The 21258-nt window shown below is 35.1% G+C and overlaps 1 pseudogene; it reads left to right on the forward strand.

Moving 5' to 3' along the window:
• Window positions 1-6802: 6802 nt before the first annotated feature.
• On the forward strand, window positions 6803-7293 carry LOC103228383 (small ribosomal subunit protein uS8-like; annotated as a pseudogene).
• Window positions 7294-21258: the final 13965 nt, after the last annotated feature.

The raw sequence follows: 21258 nt of genomic DNA on the forward strand, positions 1-21258 counted from the left end.
TTAAAGATCAATTATTATTCAGAGAATGACAGTCAATAAAATTCTCTGAAAACTGATGAATCTACCAGTATTGTACAGTCAGAAAATCTTTGGTAATTGTCTGACATGATCTGAGTAAAGTGATATATAAAAAACTTTTCTCAGCCAAATTGTACATTTGAAGTAATATTTTTTAATGTATTGATTATTTCAGGTAATCAATAGCAATGATAAGAAGTGATATTGAGGCAGGAAATAAGCTCTGCAGACAGGGAACCTAAAGAATTCCTAGAACTAAATTAAACTGAAAAACCCCAACCTTTTAAACCCAAGTATTAATAAAGAACTTTGTAACTTCACTTCAGCTATGGCAGGAAACATCCTCTTCATTTGCATAGGACACACACCAAGTAAATAACTTTGTAACTTCACTTTGTCTTCTTCATTTACATAGGGCATACACCAAGTAACCAATGGGAAATCTCTAAAGGGTATTTAAACCCTAGACAATTCTGTAACCAGTGCTCTTGAGCTGCTTGCTCAAGCCGTCTCCTACCCTGTGGAATGCGCTTTTGTTTTCAATAAATCTCTGCTTTTGTTGCTTCATTCTTTCCTTGCTTTGTTTGTGTGTTTTGTCCAATTCTTTGTTCAAAATGCCAAGAACCTGTACACCTTCCACTGGTAAGAGTATGAGCAGGAATTCCACTCTGAGGTATCTACCCACAAGACCTGGAAGTATGTCCACACACAGATTTGTACTCAAATGTTCCTAGCAGCATTATTCACAATATTCTGAAATTGTAAACACTCCAACATCCATCGACCTGAGAATGGATAAACTAAATGTGATCCTCATACAATGAAATACTATTCAGCCAGAAAAAGGAACAAAATATTGGTATTTGCTACAAAATGGCTGAACCTCAAATACATTATGCAACTTGAAAGAAACCAAATGCAAAAGAGTACACATTGTATGATTCCATTCATATGAAATGTTCAAGAAAAAGACAACTGTGTAGAGACAGAGAGCAGATCAGAGGTTTTCTGGAAATAAAGGTGGGAAACAGGACTGATTTCAGACAGCCTCGAGAGAAGTTAAGGGGAGGGGGTGATGGAAATGTTCTAAAACTGTATTGTAGTGATGGTTCAAAAACTTAAAACTCTGTAAATAAAGTTGCCCCAATGGAGTGTCACAATCCCTAGCCAGCTCATTGACTCAACCATCTACCAAAGGAATGAGCAGGACCCCATGAGGAAGGAGTCGAGACACAACGGTAGTAATTAACCAGTTCTTCCCTAAAGGAATCTGATTATTTATTCAGGTAAGTGTCCATGGGAGAAGGGTAAAACCCAGATCTTATGATGGTTGTTGAATACAGAGTCTGAGTCAGCTCTTATACCTGATACCAGCACTGAAATGTATAATGTGTGTGGATTAATGGTCCTCAAACTTCAACATTCATTGAATCACACAAAAAAAAGAGCTGTTAAAACAAATTCCTGAGCTCCTCGCCAACAAAGAGATTCTGGTTCAGCACAATTCTGAATTTCTAACAAGCTCCCAGGTGATGAAGACAATGAAGGTCCACAGATCACACTTTGGGTGGTGCTTGTCTACGTGATATCCATATGAGAAATTTCCATTTAACCCACTCATATTCCAAGACAACTTCCCTCTTGAAAAGTTGCTTATAGGACATGCACACGAATCCTAAAATTACATAAAAATAAAAACATAACTCAGTAATGATATTCACATCAATGTACAAAGAAATTACATCACTACCTGCATTTAGTCAAGGATAATAATTCCTTTCACTCCTTAAATTTGTCTCAATTTTTTAGTTCAATCATTAGAACTCATTTTGTCTTGTAATTAAGATTATCAGTTGTTTCCAATGAAATAGATGAATAAACACAATGTATTAATTTTTATTAATAACTATTATGATCCATTAGCAAAAGCATACGTTACATGGAAGACAGCTTTTTAAATGAAATTGAGTCCCACAAAAAATATCCTACCATCTATCAAATCAAATAATCACAGATCTATTATGATGATGGTTAAGAACAAAAATAGGCAATGTTTTTCAAATGCTGAAATAAACTCTAATCTAAGCAAACAACACACTACAACATTCTACCTAAAATGGGCAGGAGAATCTCACCACAACTGGACATTGCTTTTAAATATTGTCAAACAATTAGATGTTGTCTTTGTTTCCATCCTTCATTTTTATTGTATGAAACTTCATATTGATATCATCAATTACAATCCAACATTTCCTCTCAAGCACTGCCACTCAATAAAGTCAGGAATGTTATCACATCATGGGTAATTGCTGAATTATTGTTTTTAAAATAACATCTGTATGTGTATACTTTGAGCTGAAATATGTCAGCTCCATTGCCAGAAGTTGGTATTATTATAGCATATTTCAGAAATGTAGCAGCTTTCAAAATAATTTTTAAAAGCATTTTACTTTTATCACAGGAACTTCAGAGCATGCGTGTGAGCGTGACAAAGCTACTATGCTTCCCAATGCCATATCATTTTTCAACATACTGTTGTTAGATTTACATCACTCAGAAAACTGGGGGGAGTACCTGTTTCTCTGGTCTTCTGTGTCCCTCTTTCTAGTAAACAAGATAATACCTGCCTCCTTGCTGAAATATTGTGAAGCTACAGGAGCTAATACTATCATAAGTTTTCTGCCTAAAATTTTGTTTATAAATGTGCTAATAAGGAGAGAAGCTTTTGAATACAACATCAGTGCTGCAGATTTCCATGAAAGCTCATTTTGGTACAACTCTAATTGGGCTGAGTGGGTGAGTCATTCTTTTCAGTGCATTCCTGGGTGGTCTTGGGATACTGGTGTAGACCAGAAGAAGCACTGATGCCTAGAGAGTGTAGCCAACTCAACCATTCCCACCCACTCCCAACTTGGCCTGACGTCCAAGAGCCTGTTATAAGAAGTGAAGGCCCCATAGAAAGAAGCCATTTCCGAATATTTTCTTGTCTCCCAACATTTCCACAAACTAACAAAACAAGGAAGAAACTCTTGAGCATGTTGCTGTTCGTCCACTGTTCACGTAAGATATACACGACTCCGTAAAACAGTGCCTACTGTTAGAAGCCTTTTATATTTATTTTTGTTTTGTTTTTAAATAGGCAACTAATTGTATTATCCAGAAAACATAACTCAAATCCATTTGAGTGTCACTTTAACATTCCAGTTTCAGTAAAAGAACAAGTAGACAGAAAATGAGTACACATGTAGTAGAAGTGACCAACACCGTCAACCAAGTAGACCTAATAGACATTTTTGGAACATTTCACCTAAAAAGAGCAGAATACACTTTCTAGTCAGCTGTACAAAGGACCATTCACAGAGACAGGCCACATATAGGGCCACAGACAGGTCTCAATAAAATTAAAAAGATAGAAATCACACAGAGCGTGTTCTTTGACAACAATGCAATTTTACAAGTCAGTCACAAAAAATATGTGGAAATCACCAAATATGTGGAAATTAACACAATTCTAAACAATCCATGGGTCAAAACAAAAATATTGCAGGGAAAATTAGAAAATATTTTGAACTGAGTGAAAATTATATGTGCTGCCTATCCTTGATGGGATACGGTGTTCAAAGGAAAAAATATAATTGCAACTGTTTTATATCAGCATGTAGATAGAATTAAAAAGCCAAAATTAATGGCCTATGCTTTTTGTTTTCAGAAAGAGATAAAAGGAAAAGCAAAGGGAAAGAAATATATTTGAGTGAAAGGGTATTTCCTGAAGAACCCGGGTTATGCCCCCAAATTGAAGAAAGAACAACAGGAACGAGGGTCCCTGTAGGGACAGGGCCAGAAACAAGAATTCAAACATTGTCAGCCCTGTCTGCTTTCTCTCTCTCTGTTTGCCCTATTTTATTCATCCCTGCATAATGCCACTGCTCTCAGTTTTTTCATGTGGCAGGGAACATCCCACATTTTCACAGCTCCTGAACACATAGAAAAGATACGTTTTCTCTCCCAGCTTCTGATTAGAACACCCTAGAGAAGGACGCTGGCCAACCTGCTCTAGACCCGTGGCTGCCCCTGGCCAGGCCACAACCACCACTCTGATTGGCTCAGTCTGGCTGGTTATCTACCCCTGTGACCAGGGCATTGGGTGTGTGATTATGGGATTGTCTGCCCCTGGCAAAACCACAGGGCACTTCCCCCAAAGAAGCAGAGTGGCAGGGTACAGAAACAGAACCACAATCATTTTGGCTTCAGAATAGCTCTCTTTGGTATCAGCCACAGGAAAGTTATTTTTCCCATTCATAAATGAGAAAACAGAGTAAGACACAAATTAAGACACACACACAGTGGAAATAGATGGAGTCAAATCATATTCATGACATTCAAACATCACTTTTGAAGATTTTAATAAACATACCTTCCTTAGCAATCTGTTACTGATATAGGTAGATTTTCAGAAATTTTGTTTTAGGAAATATTGAGAATTTCAGACCTTAAAGTGGATTAATCAAATACTTACTTTTGGAGGGGTCAGGGAAGATAGGAGAAAATTTCCAATACATTGTTCAACAGTCTGGGGATGTGTTAGTCAATATCCAGAGTGACTCAGAATACAGAAGTGAGATGGTGTTTCAGTATCCTTTATCTCTGTGCACAATGGCTCCGCTTCTTACAGGTTCTGTTTCCAGAGAACAGGAAATATTCTGTGCTTTCTAGATTAACTCACACTTTCAGGTAGGACTTGGTATCTGAATTGACTATATTACAGCTGAGCAGTCTACACCAAACTCTGATGTTGTCATTGGTTGTTTTGTTTTGTTTTTCAGTAAAAGAAACTTATTTAGCTGAGTTCAGATCTCTGACAAATGATCAGTAGCTATCTGGAAGCCTAATGGTCTAACATCTAAAACTAATGGTCTAACATCTAAAACTTTGGTATTACGTATAAAATTTTTATTTTTAGTTAACTGGGTGGTTCAATGGCACAGATACAAATTGAGACATCATTACGAACCAGGAAAAATATTTACTTTTTTTTCTGTGTATTTCTTGCAATCTAAATGAGACCAAGTTGTTTATGAGAAAAGAGGAATTCTAACAGTAACCAAAGGCAAAGCTTATTCAAAAACACTTCAGGCTTTAGAAAATTAAGTCAAATTAGGTGAATTATTAAACTTCATGCAAAAGTAAAAAAGCAAATATTGAATAAAAGTGTCTTAACTAATTGGATATAAACCAGGTTGAAACCAATTTTTAGGGAAAGACTTTGATTTGATGTAATTATAAACAGTCATGTAATCAAAGTATCACCAAAAGCTCACAAATCACCATTAAAGAACTTATTCATGTAACCAAACACTCCCTGTACCCCAATAACCTATGGGAAAAAAAAAGCTTAATTCTGTAAATGTACATACACTTAAGTTTTTTCATAAGAATAATGCTACTTGTCTAGCCCAGGGTTAATACAGATATTTTTCTCTCTAACATAAATTAGAATAATTTGATAACATTTGGGTTTTATGAATAATACAGAGATAAAACCATCTCACATAATTTAGTATTAAATCACTTAATCCATAAACATTTGTAGCTGATTTCTCATAGGAAGGTAATGATACAAAATAACCTCTCAGGCAAAGTTAAAACCGTTATTTTAGAAATATAAGGATATTCTGATGATGAGCCATAGTCAAATAAGATACAGGGGTCTGGGACACTAAATTCTGTTCTTGTATTTTACAAAGGCCACAACAGGAAGCAGTATGATGTAGAGGAAATAACACTGAACTAGAAGATAGGATGTTTGGACTTTGATGCCTTCTACAACCAAATAGTCAGATGACTTTGAATGAGCCACTTAACTGCTTTGTGACATAGTTACTTCTGTAAAATAAGAAGGTTTGAGAGATGATCTCAAAGTCCATTCCAGCTCTGTAATTCCATGACTCCTTACATATAAATGTGATTAGCATGGTGCTTAGACCATGGAAAATAATTTTTAAATGCTACTATATTTTCTTCCTTTCCTTTTCTTTCTTTTTTATCTTAATTCTTTTTATGAATCCAACCACATTCTCAATCCATATTGATTTCTGTATCTCTAATATGTATTTAGTACAGAAGCTGGCAAAAATTGTTATCTATTAAAAGGGTAGTATTTGTTGTCAAGGAACTCAGTCTAATAAGGCAAATGTGTAAGTAAATTGCATTACTGTGATTGAAGTCCAAAAACATTAGTAATTTATGTTCCTTACAAAACAGTACACCAAAGAGACTGATGAGCTATTCTTTAAGGTAGGCCAGAGACAATTAAGCAGAGACCATCTCAATATCTGAAATAGATTTTTAAAAAATGATTAGGAACTAATCACGCAGTAGAGAAAACAGAATAGTCATTGGAGGCATGACACGGTAGTGTACTCAACTTAGGTGCAAATACAAAACTTGTGGTTAGTTGTCATAAATTTCCTGTTCTTAAAATCAGATTTCCTGGCATATACTATCCCTTCTGAGTGATTTTTTTTATGACAAATGGTTTATTTAGTTTAAAGCTTCTACTGAAATATCTCTATTACATTTAGTATTCCCTGATTATTATAGATATTATTATACATATAACATTATATGTTTACATATTTTGGGTTGTTCTCTATTTGGTTCCACCAATGAGTATGCCTACTCTTTCACAAATATGAAGTATATTAACTACTATAACTGCATAATATATATGATATCTAACATGGCAAGCCCTCTCAAATTTATTTTTTAAAATTTTTCCTCTTTAAGAATGTCTTACGCCCTTTCCGCCATCTTCCCGCGCCGCCACAATGGTGCGCATGAATGTCCTGGCTGATGCTCTCAAGAGCATCAACAATGCCGAAAAGAGAGGCAAACGCCAGGTGCTTATTAGACTGTGCTCCAAAGTCATCGTCCGGTTTCTCACTGTGATGCTGAAGCATGTTTACATTGGCGAATTTGAAATCATTGATGATCACAGAGCTGGGAAAATTGTTGTGAACCTTTCAGGCAGGCTAAACAAGTGTGGAGGGATCAGCCCAGATTTGATGTGCAACTCAAAGATCTAGAAAAATGGCAGAATAACCTGCTTCCATCCCACCAGTTTGGTTTCATTGTACTGACAACCTTAGCTGGCATCATGGACCATGAAGCAGCAAGACGAAAACACACAGGAGGGAAAATCCTGGGATTCTTTTTCTAGGGATATAATACATACATTTACAAATAAAATGCCTCATGGAAAAAAAAAAAAAAAAAAAAGAATATCTTGCCTATTCTTGAGATTTTGCTGTTTCATATAAAAGTTTAGAATCAGCTTGTCAAGTTGCACTAAAACCACCATTGGAATTTTCTTGGAATTTCATTAAGTCTAAAGATTAATTTGGGGAAAACACACATCTTCATGATATTTAGTCTTTCTATTCATGAAGTGTTATGTCTGTATTTATATAGGTCTTCTTTAATATATTTTAATAAAGTTTTAAATTGTTTCCATAAAGCTTTGCATATTTATTGTTAGATTTGTTACTCTGTACCTATTTGCCTATTTTTATTGCTATTATAAATGGTATTTTAAATATTTTTTCAAGTTACATATTCTCTAGAATCTCTAATACAATGTTAAAGAGAAATGTTGATGATAAACAACTTTCCTGATTTTAAATAAAATGCTAATGTATTTTACCATTAAAAAGGATGCCTTCTGTTCATTTTTGGTAGATAATTTTCATCAGATTAAAAAAAGACCCTTTTATTCCTATTTTTCTAAGAGTTTTTATAGTGAATGTGCATTGCCATTTCAAATGCCTTATTTTCATTTATTGAAATAAAATTGTGCTTCTTCCCTTAAATCTATTATTGCAGTGAGTTATATTAGTGAATTTTCTAATATTAAAATCCCTTGCATACTTGGGATAAACCCAATTTGGCATATATATTATATGTAATATCTATAATATACATATAAAAGTATTATATATAATATACATATAAAATACATATATCATAAAAAATATATAAATATTTATATATAATATATATTATAATATACATATTTTATATCTATTTCACTGGATTTGATTTGCCAATAGTTTGCTTAGGATTTTTGCATCTATGTTCATATCTGATATTGGATTACAAATTTGCTCCCCCATACAGTCTGTTCCAGCTATTTTATTGCTGCATAACAAAGTACTTACTTTAGAGGCTTAAAGTAACAACTATTTTATTATGTCTCCTGGTTTTGTGGCTTGGAAATTTGGGCAGGGCTTCTCTGGAAAATTGTTCATTTCTTAAGATCATTCAGTGCTAGTCAGCTTGTGACTGAACTGAGCTGAAGTCCAAGACAAATTCAATCAAATGCCTGGTGCATTGGCAGGGAAGGCTGGAATTCTGGGCTAGGCTGGGCCCTTCTCCTTCTCCATATAGTCTCAGGGTCTCATTGCATAGTCTATACAACAGGATAGTTACACTTCTTCCACAGTAGTTCAGGGCTCCAAGCAAACAAGGTAGTACCCATCAGTCCTCTTAAAAGTTAGGTCCAGAATTATCATAACACCACTTCTGCCATATTTTGTTAGTTTTTTAAAAAGGCAGTATAAGCATTAAATACTGTAGAGGAGAGGTAAACCTAACTCTCTGTGGAGCTAGTTTCAAATACTTTGCATCCGTGATTTACCTACCCAATAATTATTTATGATTTTGTTATCAAGGTCAAACTAGTCTAATAACAATGGTTTGATTTCCTCTTTGTCTATTTGCAAGAAAACACTTAGTATGATTTTAATCATCTGATCCTTAAATGCTTGTTAGAAGTTTCTTCTAAAACCATTTTGGCCTGCTGTTTTTTGTATGAAGATAATAATTTTAACACTACTCAGGCTTTCCATTTCTTTCTGAGTCAGTTTTGATAAATCCTTTTTCTAAGGAATTATTCATTTTTTCCTAAGTGTTTAGTATATTGGTACAAAATTGTTTATCGTCTTCTCTTTTTACTGTGTACAGATCTATAGCTATGTCAATTTTATTATTAATATTACTATTTTATTTTAAGAAAACATCTCATTCTGTTGCCCAGGCTGGAGTGCAGTGGTACAAATATGGTTCATTGCAGCCTTGACCTCTGGGCTCAAGTGATCCTCTGGCCTCAGCCTCCCAAGTAGCTGGGACCACAGGCATGTGCCACCACACTCAGATAATTTTTAAAATTTTTTTGGAGAGATGGAATCTCACCATTTTGCCCAGGCTGGTCTCAAACCCCTGGGCTCAAACAATCCTTCCACCTGGGCTTCCCAAAGTGCCCAAAGTGAGATTATAGGCATGAGCCACTGTGCCCAGTCTATGAATATTATTTATGTGTTGTTTGTTTGTCAATCTAGCCAAAATTTATTTACTTCATTAATATTTCAAAAACTAACATGGTTGTTAATTTCTATTCCTTATTTGATTGTTTCTCCTTATTTCTGCACAATTTTTACTATTTTTTCTCTCACCATTATTTCTATTAAATTTATTGTCATGTTTTATCTTCTTTTAATGCCTTATTTTTATCCATGTCTTACCTATTTGTAAAAGTTTTTATACATCCCGAACATAAGGTTTTTGTTGATTATAAGTGTTATAAGTATGTTCTCCCACTACATGTTTTTGCTGAAAAAGTTTTCTTAATTTTAAAGTATTCTAGTATATCAATATTTTCTTTTATGATTAGTGTTGTGTGTGCTGCTCAAGAAATCTATCACAATTTTCGAAGTCATAAATATATTCTATATTATTTTTTAAAAGATCTAACATTCACATAGAATCAATATTTGTATTTCATATCAGTAGGGGTCAAATATATGGTTGGTTGTCTAGTTACGGTTATCAAGTTGAGCTGGAACCACTTATTGTTACCTAGTTGACCATATGGTTATCTAGTTGACCCAGAACCATTTATTGAAAAGACCCCCTGCCCCCGCTTTTCCTACTGCTCTGTAATTTCTTTTTTAACATAAATCAAATAGACGTATATGTGTGGATTTGTTACTGAGCACCATTTTGTTACATTGGTCTATTTATCCATCTTTGTTCCAGCACCACATTATTGCAATTACTATAACTTCATAATAAGCTTAATATCAATTAGAAGAAGTTCTCTCTTCTTGTTGTTCTTCACTAAGAAAGTTGATTATTTATGGCTCTTGGCTCATTGCATTGCTCTATGAACTTTATAATCAACTTGTCAATTCATAACTTAAGAAGACAGAAATTTCACTAGAACTGCACTAAATCTAGTGGATCAGATTGAGTAGAATTGACATCTTTGAAACATTGACTCTTTAAATCCATAAATGTAGTGTATATCTCCATTTCTTTAAGTCTTCTAAAAATTTATCTTTAAATTGTTTTTTGAATAGTGGTCATGCACAACCTATGTCAGATTTATTCCTAGGTATTGGTTGTTGTTTTAATGCTACTGTAATTGTTATTTTACTTCATTTTCTAATTCTCTGCCAATACATAAAAATATGTTATGTTTTCATATTGGATATTGTACTCAATAAACTTGACAAAGTCATTTCTTAATTGTAATAATTTATCAGTGATTATTTTGGATTTTCTGAGCATAAATTATATTGTACATTAATGATAAATTTTCTTTCCTTTCAAATGATTGTATTTTAATTTTATTTTGATTTATTGCACTGGCTAGGACCCATACGAAAATGCTGACTCAAAGTAATGATAAGTAGTGCCCTTACATTATTTTCTATCTCAAACAGAAAGCTTTTAATATTTGCCATTGAATTTTATATTTGCTGTAGTTTGTTTTAGAATATCTTGTATTTGAAATGAGATTAAGGAGGTCTTATTCTAAGAGAAGAGCTTTTACCATTAGTAACATTAAGTTTCATCAAACACTTTTTCTAAATTCATTTGGATGATTACAACATTTTCTCTTTTATGCCATTAATGTAGACTACAGCGACTGATTTTCAAACATTAAACCTACCTCATATTTCTGAAATAAATCAAACGAGGTCAATATTTTTATCTATTGGCTGATTCAAATTTCTGATTGAATTTACAGACTTTCATATCATCATCATAAATGAATTGGCCTATAATTTTCATTCTTTAATATTCTTTAAAAATTTTCATTTTGAAAATTATACTGACCTAATAAAGTAAGCTTGGACATATTTCTTCTATTTTATTCTCCAGGAAAGGTGACAAAATTAGCACTTTATTTCACAAAGTTTACTGGCAAATGCAATACATTTATTTAGAATATTTATAATTTCTATTTCTTCTTGCATTAGTTTTAGTGTTCTATTTTTCTAGGACTTTATTCATTTTACCTATTTTTCAAATTTATTGGCATAAAGTTGGGAACATAGGATCTGTAGAAATATAACCTTTTCATTTCCAATATTAGGTATTTCTGCATTCTCTCTTTTTAAACTTTTTCTTCATCAGTCTCAGAAGGAAGGAGTTTGTCAATTTTATTATTCTTTCCAAAGTACCCTGTTTTGGTTTTGATGTCTCTATCTCATTTTTTTAAATCTACCATTGATTTTTTGCTTGTCTCTCTATGATTTCTGTTCTCCTCTTCCACTGTCTTCAAGATTCATCTACTGTTTTTTTCTGATTTCTTGAGACAATTCATTAACTTTAATCTTTCTTCTTTTCTAATATATGTATTTAAAATTAAAAATTCCTCATTCAGCATGCCTTTAATTACATACCATGAATTTTGACAGGTATTATATTTATTAATATTTTAAAATATTTTCTAATTTTTGTTGTAATTTCTTCTTTAACTCACAGACTGCTTAGGAGCATATTATTTATTTTCCAACTATTTGGGGGATTTTCAAGTTTCCTTATTGTTGTTGACTTTTAATTCTACTGTGGTTGGCTAGCACACTCCATTTTATTATAATCCTTTTAATTTTTTTCTTGATTAGAAAAAGAAAAGGTACAGCTCTCTGCCAGTGCTCATTTAATTTTACATAAATATGCTCTCTGAGGCTGAAGCAAATCTGACTGGTTTTCACTGTGAAAATAAAATATAAAAACTGGGCACGGTGGCTCATGCCTGTAATCCCAGCACTTTGGGAGGCCGAGGTGGGTGGATCACCTGAGGTCAGGAGTTCAAGACCTGCCTGGTCAATATGGTGAAACCCCACCTCTACTAAATATACAAAAAAATTAGTCTTGTGTGGTGGCACAAGCCTGTAATCCCAGCTACTCGGGAGGCTGAGGCAGGAAAATAGCTTGAACCAGGGAGGCAGAGGTTGCAGTGAGTCAAGATCGTGCCACTGCACTCCAGCCTGGACAAGAGAGTGAGACTCCATCTCAAATAAATAAATAAATAAATAAATAAATAAATATAAAAACTGTTCTTGGAGTTTTTTTCTAAACAGAACTAACATCAGAATCGTCTATTTCAGAAAAACTGGATTCATCAAATGTCAACACCTGTCTGAGAAAGATGTTAACATCACACGTAAGAATGTTCAATTTTCTAGGATTTGACATTTTCAGTGACTAAGAATTACTATATTTTGTAAATAGGAATAACACTACTAAAATCAGAATGCATAAATAGAAAGATGTCTTTTCTTTCCAAAGTCGATATACGAAAGCAATGCGAAAATAGTAATAAAAGCGAGCTATTTTGTTGCAAAGTTACCTCACGGTAAACCCTACAGCCACCAAGTGTCACCAACAAGTATTCTCAGGGCTTCTCGGGACAAACAGGCAAAGAGTTAAACGTGTTGCAACATGCTTTCTGCCCTGGCTGGCATACATGTACTGAATTTTAGTAAATTTTCTCTGCTCACAGAGAATTAAGCTAAAAATGCCACCATTTAGTGTTACTTTTTTCTTCTTTCTTACTTTAAATAATTGACTATTTTAGTTATATACTCTTTACTTTTTTTTATTACCGTGAGAGATGAAAACCTGGATTCTTCATTTATCAAAGACTAGCATAATTTAGTCCTCATATTTCTTCCAAGACAGTTCAAGAACCTTCGAATATGTAACCTCAGTTTATCATTCTTTAGATTTATATGGCATTGTTGTCATATATTTTAACACTATATGTTTTAAATTCCAAATATGATATTATTATTATCATTCTTAATTTGAACAGTCAATATTTAGACCCTTTTTGCTGTTCTTTCTCTTGCATCTCCACACTTTTCTGTCTAGTTTTCTGTCTAGTTGCCTGTCTAAAACTATCCATTTACCCTTTCTTACTGAAGAACATGCCTTAGTATTTCTTTCAGTGTAGATTTTCAGGTGATAAATTCTTGCAGTTTTTGGTTGTGTGGAAAACACTTTTATTTCACCTTTATTGATGAAGAATGTTTTTATTGAAAATAGAATTTAAAAATATATATATATGTATAAAGAAAAACAAGAAAATACAATTTTAGATTGGCACTTATTTTCTTTCAGCCTTTATTTTATTAGGCTTGAATTTTCATTGCTTCTATTAACTAATTGACTATTTTTTTCTTCTAACATATATATTTGAAATGAAACATTTCTCTCAACATAGCTTTAGCTACATATTATGAGTTTTGAAGGTTAATCCTATTTTAATTTCTGTAGAGTTATAAAGATTTTCTTCCTGGCTGCTTTTAAGCATTTTTCTATCTTTGTAGTTCTGCAACTTTACTATGATATACTTATGTGCGATTTTGCTTTTATTTACCCTGTTTGTTTCATAAAGCACCTTGAAGCTATGGCTTTAAATCAACTTGTCAAACCAAGGCCCGTGGGCTGCATGCAGCCCAGGACATCTTTGAATGTGGCCTAACACAAACTCATAAAGTTTCTTAAAACATTTTGATATAAATATACATATATTTTTTTTGCAATTTTTTTAAAGCTCATTAGCTATCATTTGTGATAGTGTATTTTATGTGTGGCTCAAGACAATTCTTCTTCCAATGTGACCCAGGGAAGCCAAAAGATTGGACACCTCTATTTTAAATCTCATCCTTTTTGGAAAATTTTAAGTCCATTATTATTTTAAATACACTTCTGCCTTATTTTCTTTCTACTCTTCTCCAGGACTCTAATTATTCACGTGTTAGTTGTGACTCACATATTCCCTAAACTTAGGCTATTTTATCTATTTTCTGTCTTAAAAATATATTTTCTCTGAGCTATCTTCTAATTGTTAGTCCAACTGCACCATTTTGTAAGCTCCCTGCTATTTCGCAGACCTTGGTCAAAGTGAAACATTTCATGGGGGTTTGGGCCACGAGAAACCTCCTGTCTAACGACCTGACTGTGTCGCAAGGCGGAAAAAGACCCAACTAAGGAAACATCCCTATCATATCTTGCTGGACAAAGGTCCATGGAACACCACGATGGCATCCCACCGGAACAAGGGCCAGAACCGCCTCATCATTGGAACATCTTTTCAATATCCTGCCAGGCAGCAAGACACACTGCCCAGATCCCTCCTGCCCATACTTGCAAGTACCCCTAGCCTGTAAACAGTGGTGGGCTCTGGCATTAGGCTGGTCCCCCACTTCTGTAGATTTTATGCTGGACATGAAGCCTGCATTTGCTGCTGAGTGTCCTCTTTCTGTGTGTGTTTGTGTGTGTGTGTGTGTGTGTGTGTGTGTGTGTGTGTGTGTGTGTCTTTAACCCTCGCCATCCCTTCGAAAACTAACACTAATTCATTAATCTTCTCTTCTGTCGGATCTCATCTGATAGTAAACTCATCATTTAGTTTTCAGTTTCAGGTTTTTGTTTATTTGTTTCATTCCAGGATTTTCATTTACTTTTTTGTTGAAATTATCTTGAACATTGTTAGCATAGTGTCTTTAAAATCTGTGTCTGGTACTTCCATTTTCTGGATCCCCTAGAATCCCCTAGGTAATGGGGCTCTTCTATCATCTGTTGTTTCTCTTGGATTTTGATCATATTGTTTGATTTATTTATGTGTCCTTTTGAATTGAGTGTCAGATAGTATATATAAAACGTTTTAGAATTTAATTTAGGCTATATTATCTTTCCTTAGAGAAAATTTATATCACCTTCGGCAAGTGATTAAGGGCTCTATCTGGAATCACCTTAATCCAATTTGAGAAGCCGAGATTATGCAAACTAGGTTTCAGTTCCTTCAAGGACTTCATTTACAGTTATTCAGTTCTAGAATGAGCTGTTCAGGATTCCAACCCAAAGCATGAGGATTCTACCACTTTTCAATCTTTCTTGACATGCCCTTGTCCCCAATATTTAGGAGGAGAGGAAACTGGGGCCTAAATTGAACATGGTATTATCCAGAGAAAAATTAAATTAAAATTATTTCTTCTAAGACTCAGCTAGTACTACAGACTTGAGGACACTCTGGCCCATTCTAGGATCTCCAGATTAATGTGGGGGTTTTAGCATCAGCAACTCAACCTTGTTGCATGCCTAAGGCTTAGTCTCCTTGCCTTAGCTCTGTCACTGGCATTATAATCAGGGTAGCCTTGCTTTTCACAAGGGTTTACTCGTTGCTCTGGTTTTACTTTACAGATTGTATTTTTTGTATTCTTCCTTCTGTGTTTGTGTGTTTTGTACTGCTGAAGATTTTCCTTTCTTCCTGTAAGCCCAGTGATGCAAGAAAAATTTCTTAATGCAGGATTTATGCAAAATCTTCTTATGGTGACAGTTTCAGAAGTGAAAATCCCTGCTTACTTGTTTCCAAGTTATCATTTTTAAGTTTTTTAGAGAAAGATAACATTCTCAGAATACTTAACAAACTGAAGTCAAGTTTAGGTTTAGTACTCTTATGGAAAAACTATACAGTGAAAAAACATGCTTCTGCTCATTACAAGTGCATCGTTTTTGAAATGCTTTATAAGATAAATAAAATTATTAATGCCTTATTTTCCTCGTTATGTTATAGTTGCTTTATTGGTGACTAATAAGTCTCAGGTGAGTCAATGATATAACATTAGACTCTCACATGGTGATCAGTAGGTACTCAAGACAACCTCTTATTTAAACCTCAAACTCTGGCTTTACAAGAAAGATCTGCACAATGGCAGTCATCCCAGTTTTCCTATTCATAAGCTTCAGACCTGCCTGTATACCCTGCTAGCTGACTCTACATGAATGGGAGCTTTCAGTAGATGTTGAGAGAATATGAAAGCTGGAGAACTAGACTGAAATCTATGGAATAAATTACCAACTTTTTAAGTTGCAGTGAAATAATTTGTTTTTTTTTTTTTCCAGATTAAACATATCCACAATTTGGGAGGTTGAGGCCTCCCAAATTTGGGAGGATTGCTTGAGCCCAGGAGTTTGAGGATGCTGTGAGCCATGATTGCACCACTGCACTCCAGCCTGCGAGACAGAGCAAGGCCCTGTCTCAAAACGAAAAATAAAAAACATATCCAGAGAGTCGTGGTATGTTAAGAAAAGAGAGAGGTATTCCAACGTCCTGGCAGCACGGTTCCAAATGGCTTACTTCTGCCTAATCACTCAGATGTTAACTACAAAAATAGTACTAGTGTGTGATAAATTATGGATAAAAAGGTGGCATAGGGCAGGCTCTGATCAGACTGACCTTTATGCTTAAATCTCAATTCACGTAGTTATAAGCAATCAAATTTTGGGTGAATTTCTTAACTTCCTTAGTCTTCCATTTCCTCAGCAAAATGTTACTACTTGCCTCATATGATGATGAGTTTCTCAGATATGACAAGTTCCTAAAATATAGTAAGGATTCAGGAGATTTGTATCAAGTTATTTCTTTTTTTACTAGGTTTTTTTCTTGTCCAGGAAGAGTAATAGTGTTCTGAGGGTCAGTTCTCTAGTCAAGCTCCAAAATAGACCTCATGGCTTATAAGGCAACATGAAAAAATATAAGCTGGTGCTTAATTCATGTTTTGTCTAAACCGAGTAAAGCCTAAATAGCCAACAGAAATAATGAAAAGCAAATAGGATGTTCAAGAGTCTTCGTTATAATCATATATGATATTTTTATTTCAAAATGCATAATGTAGGCTGACCGCGGTGGCTCACACCTGTAATCTCAGCACTTTGGGGGGCTGAGGCAGGCGGATCACTTGAGGTCAAGAGTTCAAGACCAGCCTTACCAACAGGGTAAAACCCCATCTCTAGTAAAAATACAAAAATTAGCCCGGCTTGGTGGTGGTAGGCGCCTTTAATCCCACCTACTTGGGAGGCTGAGGCAGGAGAATCGCTTGAACCCAGGAGGTGGAGGTTGCAATGAGCCGAGACCACACCACTGCACTCCAGCCTGGGCAAGTGACGGAGCGAGACTCCATCTCAAATAAATAAAATAAAATAAAATAAAATAAAATAAAATAAAATAAAATGCATAAGTCTAAACCTAACAGTAATTAAACATAAAAGAATTATTAGTACTGTTGGAGGATATAAGTAATAAATTTTAAAAAGAGATAAATGGCTATTAAACAGAGCAATTAAACGTTTGAGGATTAGGAAACAGAGGCATCTATAAAAGTGGCTCCAAAAAATTTATACTGAAATAGTTAATATCTAAAACAATGGAACTTTAAGAAAGTATGCATATGTTATTAGAAAATATCCAGGCTGGGCGCTGTGGCTCAAGCCTGTAATCCCAGCACTTTGGGAGGCCGAGACGGGTGGATCACGAGGTCAGGAGATCAAGACCATCCTGGCTAACACGGTGAAACCCTGTCTCTACTAAAAAATACAAAAAAAAAAAAAAAAAAAAAAAAACTAGCCTGGCGAGGTGGCAGGCACCTGTAGTCCCAGCTACTCAGGAGGCTGAGGCAGGAGAATGGCATAAACCCGGGAGGTGGAGCTTGCAGTGAGCTGAGATCCGGCCACTGCACTCCAGCCTGGGCGACAGAGCGAGACTCTGTCTCAAAAAAAAAAAAAAAAAAGAAAATATCCAAAGTGGGAATTCAGATATCTAACCACCTAAAATATCTTGTTGTACGAAAAGGATCACTTTTCCCTTAATTCATAGTCACACTTAGCAGTTATTTGTACATTTTTAATGTTTAATATATTTTAAATTAAAATAATATGTTAATATGTTGTTTGATCAGTATTTACTGAGCATTTAACTACCAGCAATTACCGTTCTGGCTCCGTAAAATACAAAACAGCATGGGTCATGGTTTTTGCCCTCAAGTAAAGACATACATTATAATATGATTTTAATTGACTGTATAAAAAACTGTGTGATCATACGGCCATTCAAGACACAGCATATATCAAGAGTATAAAAACTGAGAAAGAAGACACATCTGGAAAGATCAAGGTAAAAAGACCTGAACCACATTGCTATTCAAAAGTGTAAAGACCTTTCTGTGGTTTTTCTAATCTACCCTAGCAAAAATAATAGATTACATGTATTGATTTCTGCCTAGTACATGGAACAGGCACTGTGTCAAATTCTTTAAATATCTTATCATTGTTTACAATAACCCTGTAGGGTAGGCACTTTTAAAATCCCATTTTCTAGATAAAGGATTAAGAGATTGACTTGAGCTCATTCAGTTACCAAGTGGCAGAGCTAAAACTGAACTTAGAGCTGAACTTAGGCAGGCTATCCCAAGAAAAAGCACTTCACCACACACTATACTGCTTCATAAGCATCCAAGCATACTGCACATTTGGTCCACTGCGAACCTGTCTCAGATAAACTGAAGTTGACACTTGCTGTTGTGTTCTTTGTAGTCTTACTTCATATCCTGCTGCTACATGAGCTCATGGTCTTTATTTACAAGTTGCCCCAAAAGCTTCTACTCTCCTTTATTTCAAGGACTGAGTCTTACGTTTGTATCTGCATCTGTTCTAACACATATTTTAGCATGTGATAAATTTTAATGTAGTTCTTACTATATGCCGAGCCCTAAGAATACACTGGTGAATCTGTGAATTTCTGCCATTTCTGCTTATTATTGAACTCAATCTCATGAGTGAAGTATCTGTAGCCACCAGTCTTATTCTGGTTAACTTAAAATTAAGACATTTAAAACATACATATTGAACTCAAACTATGTACATGGCATTGATTTAGATTCTGTGATGGATATAAGAAGTTTAAGACACAGTCCCTGTTCTCCACAAGTGTATACTTCAGCTGCATACAATATAAAACAAATACGTAAAAGGTAAATAATTCAAGAGTTCTATTTCTACACAAGAGAATAAAACCAAGCTCATCACAGGGTGTTACATGATGATGAATTTGTTAGGATATTATAGAAAAAAAGAGGTTCTGTAGTAAAAAAATAATTTGGAGTTTCTAGATTATATATATATTCAAGTAGTTTTCTTCAATGCACAATTTCTCATCGCCATTATTATGGCAATGTACATTGCAATCTTGCAAGAGAGTTTCATTCTTTGTAATGTTTTCCACATTTGCTTTGAAAACTGCTATGGCCTGAACGTCTGTGTTCCCCCTAAAATTCATATGTTGAAATTATAACCCCCAAAGTGATGGTATTAGGAGGTAGGGCCTTTGGGGAGGTGATTAGGGCTTGAGGCCTCTAATAATGGACTAATGCCCTTACAAAATAGGCCAAGGGAGCTTGTTTGCCACTCCCATCATGTGAGGACACAAGACAAAGGGGTTTCTATGAACCACGAAACAGCCCCTTGCCAAATACCAAATCTGCTGGCACCTTAATCTTGGACTTCCTAGCCTCCAGAACTATAAGAAATAAATTCCTCTTGCTCATAAGATCCCCAGTCTAAGGCATATTGTTATAGCATCCCCAATAGACTAAGACACAAAGGAACACTGGTTTTATAAGATTTCATTGCTTCTGTGGAAAAAAAGTTGTCCACTATGGAAAACTTTTAAAGAATTAGTCAGGAAGTATCATTAAGTAAATAACACGCACGCAGCAGCCTCTATATTCCAAATTCATGGGCCGCATTTCCCATGGCAGCCTTGCACAAGAGTTGAGACACAGTCTCACAGTTCCCACCGAAGCACTCCACTAGTCACTCCCTATGAATTCAATATATGTGAAGAAACATTTTTGCCATCCTTGGAATGAGAAAATCAGTTGTACGAGTTTAAGGAGGAAGAAACCACTGTGATCTGAAATTAACCAGCTGCAAGGAGGAGGTAAATGTTGAACTGAGCTTTGAAATGTGAACAAGAAATTCCTTCATTAATTCTAAAACCCTAACTTTTTTTTAAACCTGGATGAAATTATTTGCTTACTCAGGCTTTCCTTAAGTTAGGTATTTAGGAGAAAGGAAGGTTAGGGAACAAAAACAGAAATAGATACATGGCCAACTATAATTAGGTTGGACAGAATTACTAAATATAGTAATTCATACATCAAAGAACTTATGAGAACTACAGAATAAGCACCTTTGGTGTGACCTGAGTTTCTCTTGGCAGGCCTCCCCAGCAGTTGTGTATTGGTAGAATAATATCAAAGTTCACATATCCTATTTCCTCTTTTTCTCACCTCTATAGCAGACGTAAATCAGTTTCATGCAAAACAAGCCTCTGCAGCCATGCCCAATTATCTCTAGAGGTCCTGAAAGGGTATCTTGAAGTTTTTGCAAACAATCTTATGTTTAACCTGTGGCCTAATTCGCTATAGTCAAACACTGAGAGAAGTCAGGCAAAGTACTGATGTTCATGCCAATAGTCTTGTTTTTTGCTACTTCTCAAACTGCAAACACTGCAGATGCCTATATGGCATGGCCTCCACTGTAATTCTCTTGGAGCTAAAGTCCCTCTGTGTCACAAGAATAAGTTGCAAGAAGAATGACCCTGACATGATTTGGCTGTGTCCCCACCCAAATCTCATCTGAATTGTAGTTCCCATAATTCCGACATGTCTGGGAGAGACCCAGTGAGAGGTAATTGAATCAAGGGGGTGAGTCTTTCCCGTGCTGTTCACATGAGAGTGAATAAGTCTCACAAGATCTGATGGTTTTATAAGGGGAGTTCCCTTGCACATGCTCTTTGCCTGTTGCCATGTAAGATGTGACTTTGCTCCTCCTTCACCTTCTGCCATGATTGAGAGGCCTCCCCAGCCATGTGGAACTGTGAGTCAATTAAACCTCTTTCCTTACATATTACCCAGTCTCATGTATGTCTTTATTAGCAGTGTGAGAACAGACTAATACGGTCCCTCTCCCTACTTTGTGTCAACATGGCTGGACATGGTGGTTCATCCCTGCAATCCTAGCAATTTAGGAAGCCATGGCAGGAAGATTGCT

Source organism: Chlorocebus sabaeus, chromosome 22, assembly GCF_047675955.1.
Source record: "Chlorocebus sabaeus isolate Y175 chromosome 22, mChlSab1.0.hap1, whole genome shotgun sequence".
NCBI classification, from domain to species: Eukaryota; Metazoa; Chordata; class Mammalia; order Primates; family Cercopithecidae; genus Chlorocebus; species Chlorocebus sabaeus.